The 6,379-nt window shown below is 40.4% G+C and overlaps 1 pseudogene; it reads right to left on the reverse strand.

Moving 5' to 3' along the window:
- Positions 1-5,540: 5,540 nt before the first annotated feature.
- On the reverse strand, positions 5,541-5,931 carry LOC132232425 (small ribosomal subunit protein eS17-like; annotated as a pseudogene).
- Between the last annotated feature and the right edge of the window lie 448 nt (positions 5,932-6,379).

Genomic DNA, 6,379 nt, shown 5'->3' on the forward strand with positions numbered 1-6,379 from the left:
TCTTTTCATTATTGACTTCCCTTGTCAGATACATGTTTTGCAAATACTTACATCCATTGTATGGTTTTCCCTTTCCCCACATGAATGGTATTTTCTTGTCACACAAAGGTTTTTAGTTTTTATGAAGTACAATTTATGGGTGTGGTTTTTTTGTTACTTGTGATTTTGATGTCATACCTAAGAAATTATTGCCTAACCCAAGATCATGAAGATTTACTTCGGTATGTTCTTCTAGGAGTTGTATAATTTAGCTTTTACATTTAGGTCAATGATCCATTTTGAGCTAATATTTTTGTATGGTGTGAGGTAGGGGTTTTATTCATTTTTTTTGCATGTGCATGTGCATGTGCATGTCCACTTGTCCCATTTATTGAAAAGACATCTCTGCATTGAAATGTCTTGGCACTCTTGTTCAATATCAGTTGACCATAAATGTGAGAGTTTATTTCTGGACTTTCAATTTTATTCCATTGATCTATATGTCTATCCTTATGCCAGTGCCTCAGTGTTTTGATTCTCATATATATATTTTTTAAAACAAAAAGCATAGGAAAGCTATGTAATTGGCAAATTGGAAAGAGTGGTCTTTTTGAACTGGGAGAAAATTCTTTTGCAGGAATATAAATGTGAAGGGGAGGGAATAAATATTTATTGAGCACTATTATATGTTGGCATTATAGTAGAGACCTTCACTTGCATTGTAATAACAATCATATAAGAGTCATAATATCCCCATGTGATAGATAGTATTATCGTCACGGAAACTAAATTTCGGAGAGGTTAAATGACTTGCCTAAAATTATTTAGTAACTAATCATGGAACAAATGGAATTTATACACAGTCACTAGGAATTGAGAGCCCACGGTTTTCCCATAACTATGATCTTTTCTTATCATATATCTAGTGAATACAAACTATATCTGAAGGTAGTGGAGGGTTTTGAATTCATTAATATCAAACTTTTGTTTTCATGACACTCTAGGAAATTAAAGAGGCACTTATATAAGTCCTCACCTGAGGATATTTTTTCCATTGATTTTTAGCAAGGATGGGAGGGAGGGAGGGAAGGAGAGAGGAAAGGAGGGAGGGAGGGAAACATTGATGTGAGAAAGACACATGGATTGGTTGCCTCCCACACATGCCCTGCCCAGGGGAAGGGATTGAGCCTGCAACCTAGGTATGTGTCCTTGACTGGGAGTCCAGCCTGTGACCCTTCAGTGAACGGGCCAACACTAACCACTGAAAACACCAGCCAGGGCTTATATAAACTATTTTTAAGATAGTTGTCTACCAGCAAAATTTTACTGAATATTTAAAGAACTTACTCTTCAACAATAAAAACTAGTTTTATAGTTCATTTTAATTACATGGCTTATGCTATTCTCATTTATATGACCTCAAAAGTGATTGAACATTATTTCGTATAATTAGCATAGCACAATGCCATTTTGTTGGAAGAAAAGCTAGAACTAATCTAAATTGTGTAGATTGGCCTTGCTCTTAATTCTTGTTTTCTTTGAACACCTTCCCAAGGTTGTTCTGACATGAACTCAGGTCATAGTTGTCAAGTGGGTTCTACGTGAAATAATAGATTTAGAATTGAGAAAGATTTGTGAAGTCAGTGAAAAAATGTTGTTTTGTTGTTGGTTTTTGTTTGCATAATTTGTTTAAGATTCCTTTATTTTTCTTTTCTTAATTGAGGTCACAGAGAGCATCCTTGGGGTCCCAGGGTCTAGGCGGATGTTAAGTTCTGATAATGCAGTTTCAGCCATGATAGAAACACAGACACTTCTGTTATCTCTTGTCAACTTTTTACCTTCTCTGCTCCACAGGGCAAGGGTTTATTGCTTTCTCTCAGTAAAGATGCGGCACCTAGAAGTGTAGATTGTCCAGTGTTTCTTATGTAAGAATTTCCATGATTCAATTCCTCTCAGAAGTTAGTGCCAGGAAAAAGTTTGCCTAACTTGAGAAACAACTATGATTCTTTCACCAGATCGTGGGAACTATATTATTCATTGCCGGGAGCCGGTCCATCCTTGCTGTTTCAAGGGACCTGGCATATATGGCATACGGTTCTTAATATGTTTGCTCACCTTCTTGGCACTATGTGTTTTAACCAAGGTCTCTGAGAAAGGTTGTTTTCCCCAGGTAGGGATTTTCCCCTGAAGTTAGGGAGGGAATAAAACCCCTCAACTAAGTGCCAGGCGGGTAATTAATCCCTTTAACTACAAACAATCATGCTTAAACTACATAATCTTTTCTCCCTGGAATGGAGATAAGAAACGCCCTAACCTTTGTAATAGAGATTGATAGGATTGAATCAACTGGTATAAATACAGTTGTAACAAGACAGAAACACTCAGAACTTAGAACAGAATCAAGAAGACAGAACCTACACGGAGCCTAGAGACAGAAGAACTTCGCTGGAGAGAGCATGCCGGAGGATCCTGGAGAGGGACTGGCCTCGGAGCCTAGAGACAGAGCCTAGCGGGAGAACATGGCAAGGGATCCTGGACTGAACCTGACTACAGAGATTGGCAGGAGAACCTGACTGGAACCTGGACACTGAACCTGACTGGAGAGCCTGGACAGAGCCTGGCTGGGGAACCTAGCGAGGGAACATGGCTGCAGAGCCTCGCTGGAGATCCGAAGCAGAACCTCTCTGGAGATCCGGGCTAGAGATCCTGGCTAGGTTGCTGATCAACTGAACGCTGTCTCCATGTCATTCCTTCTTCGCCGACTCCGTCCACGCCTTTGGGGACCCCTGGACCTGCTGGGGTCGGACCCCGGCAATTCATTGTATGTCATTCTTACCTTGGCTCTGGAAAGCCCAGAGCTAAACTTAATGCTCAGCTATGGTAAACCGGGACCCTGCTAAGAGGATCCCTTACTTCCTATTATTTTAAATAACGAGTCACCCCAAGGCCATTTGGAAGTAGGCAGAATAATTAATAATACCCGATATTTTTATTATCAATAGAAAATAATATATTTTCTAATTCTAGCGCTATGTGAAAATAAGGTGCCCAAGAATTGGTGGTTTTACAGATATGCATGCTTGTGCTTCTTGTTTTAAGGAAGAGGACTGACAGAGAAAGTTAGAGAAAAAAGTTCCTTACAGGCAAGGTTTTCAGATTGAAGACTACGTGTTTGAGTTTGGGACAGATTAGGGACAAGCACCCTCTTCACAGTGCATAAATAAATAAATAAATAAGTGGCAGTAGTTTTCTCAAATTCTCATCTTCGCATTTTCCAAATAATATTGTAGGCACTAATGAGGGTAATAGTTTTGAGAGCAACACGTACTTCATCATAGTAAAAGACAAAGCTGGAAACACAAGTCGGGGGCCAGATACACAGTACTGTTGCTTTAAAGGGCTAACACACTGTTTCTCTGGGTGCTTTTATGCCCGTCAGGAATACCGTTAAGAAGCTAATCCCCCCAGCTTCTTTATATTTTGGACCTCTTCCGAGAGAAAGTTTTGTAATCCAGAAACATGTCTGCGGGTGAAGGTTTGGAGTGAGTAAAGATTCAGCGAATTGAGTTTGCCAGTTACATGTTATCGAGCAGCTAAGAATGTTGCATAAATTGCATGCAACCTATAAAAGGATATTGCAGGAAGACATTCTCACTATATGGAAATTTCCACCTCATTTCAGGGGTAAGTTCATTTGGACGAGGGCCAGATGGATTTGTTCATGGTGGTGGTGACATAATAGGAGGAAATGAACGGAGCACCTTCTTGGGTTGAGTTTAACCAGAGTCACATGGAGTCTAGTTTTGGAACTAGAGGCAGGAAAGCAGACTACTGCTTTAGAAGTTAGTGGCAAGTTAAAGTTATCGCTTCGTTTATAGAAGAAAGGAGGACCAAGAAGTAGAGACTATGGCCTGAAGATAAAAGTGGCCAACAGTCCTCAGATTTTACCAGGAGAGAGCAAATGCTCAAAGTTCTGAGTGTTTGTTTCTTCCATGACTTAGTCACGGTGTATTTTGAGGGCCCTGTTTCTCCTTGGCTCTGTTGTCGATGTTTCCTTAATAGATGTGAGTGGAAAGTGGACGTTTTTTTTCTATAGATCATTGAGATTTTATCAGGACCTCATGGCCCCTTATATATGGCTTGGTCCCCCTGCTGCCCCATTAGGTGTCGATTGGTACCTGTAATATGTGTTCCTATTAGAGACATTTAGCTATCCTCATTTATCAGATAGCCTAACACCTTGGTAATAGGGTTTCAATAAAAACGAAGGAATTTTTTTTGTACATACAGGCTTCATTTTCACTCTTGACTTAGAAACTGCCAGTTGGCAGCAGAAATTGAAATATGACATTACTGTCTTTTGGAGACCTTAGCCAGGCCATTTCTGTGGCCCAAAAGATGGCTTCTGTCTCACGTAGACCAGAACACTGATTTTAATAGGCAGAGCCCTTTTTAATCAGGAGAGGCCCTTCCAGTTTTTGTGCTCAAAATTGCCATTTCTCCACCCATATTTGTCAAGGAAAATGGAGTCTTATAATTTTAGATGGCTTCTTTATACAATTCAATCCATGGACTAAAAAAAAGCAGAATGATAATTTTATGAGACTGATTTTTCATAGGACCCCAAGTTGGTAAACTGTAATTTTGCTAGTTTCCCTGAAGATATTTGCAGTTTAAATAATTTAATTTTATATGTGATTTTTAAAGGACATTGATTTCCAAGTTTGTGTCTGGCACTGAAATTCTGTGATCACAGTATAAGGAAATGTCAGTCTCTCAAAATGAGTGGTGGTGGATTTGAGAGGTAGGGTGTTTTGAAGGTGAATAGGCAAATTTAATCAATCTTTAGTATGCTGACAATCATGAAAACATATCAAGTGTGTCTGCTATAAATGCATAGTTTATTTAAATCCCAAACAGATTCATACTCAGAATAGGAAACAAAGTGTTCACACATGAAAACTGTCTAGCCCTGTTGCTGTAAGTTACACCAGGTGGGGTAGAGTGTTCAGGAGGCTGAGTGATCTGCACAGGCAAGTACATTCAGAATCACATTTTCGCCAGGCTCAGGGTAATTTTACCTTATGGCCCATCCAATGGCTCATAATTATCTTCCAAGACCTTGTCATTTGACTAAACTTGGCAGGTCCCCTTTAATTTCTTTCTCATTTATGCCTTATAGTAAGAGTTTCTTGAAAATGTAGCTGAAGCACATGATAAAAACAGCATTCACAATCCCCCAAAGTTCCTGTTATTACCCTTCTTTCCCCCAGTCTGCCTTTCCAGAGAACGTAGCAGGTACTTTCTTCTTGGACTATACCTTTTATCCTGTCTCTCCTCTATTCTTCCTCCCCTTCCAACCCCTAGTTTCTTGATTCCTATTAAGTGTGCTTTATCTATTCTTCAGGTCCAAATGATCCTACCTGGGGATACTTGCTTTGATTTTAGCTCAAATAGCAATAAACATGGTTCTGAGAAAACTTTTTTTTTTTTTGGTTGCTGACATTTAGCTATCCTCATTCATCAGAGGGTTTATTGGTATTAGAGCACAGCAGAAAGATTCACATGGCTCCACATGGTGTTTGGAATGTCATTCCAATGGTAGATTGAGTGACCTGTAGGCTGGACAGACTGCCAAACTCCAAGAGCTTCAGCATTTCCTTAGTTTCAGAATAAACTCCATGATCTGATCTTGGACTGAGACCTCAGGGACATAATTATCTCTCCTCTCGTATCTTCCTGAAGCTTCATGGAAACACCCCTCTCAGGGCCTCTCTGAACCTGCCTCATCTGATGGGTGACACACAGCGCCGGCTATCTTGTTGCAGATCTTCTGCTGGGGATAACGGCGACCTCCTCGCACACGTGCTTGTTGGTGTGGAATCATTGCCCAGGTACGTGCAGTATTGCTCATACTGCCTTCTTCAGTGTCTTGGTATGAACTTGGCCCATCTTGGCTGGTCCCTGGTGAACGAGCCTGAGAGAACTTTAGTTTTAGATCCCAAGTGGTTCTCCTGTGAATTTAATAGCACAAGGGATACATGGGTGTAAATTCCCTAATTTACACATCCCAGTAGGCATTTGCTATGTCAGACATTGTGAAGATACAAAAACATAAGGCTCAACCCTAGCCCTCAAAGAGAATAAAATGTAGCCCTAGCCAGTTTGGCTCAGTGGGTAGAGCATCAGCCTGCAGACTGAGGGGTCCCGGGTTCGATTCTGGCCAGGGGCACATGCCTGGGTTGTGGGTTTGGTCCTCCGTGTGGGGCATGCAGGAGGCAGCCAATCAGTGATTCTCTCTCATCATTGATGTTTCTATCTCTCTCTCCCTCTCCCTTCCTCTCTGAAATCAATAAAAAAATATATTTTTTAAAAGAGAATAAAATGTAGATGCGGCATC

Source organism: Myotis daubentonii, chromosome 4 (assembly GCF_963259705.1).
Source record: "Myotis daubentonii chromosome 4, mMyoDau2.1, whole genome shotgun sequence".
Lineage (NCBI taxonomy): Eukaryota > Metazoa > Chordata > Mammalia > Chiroptera > Vespertilionidae > Myotis > Myotis daubentonii.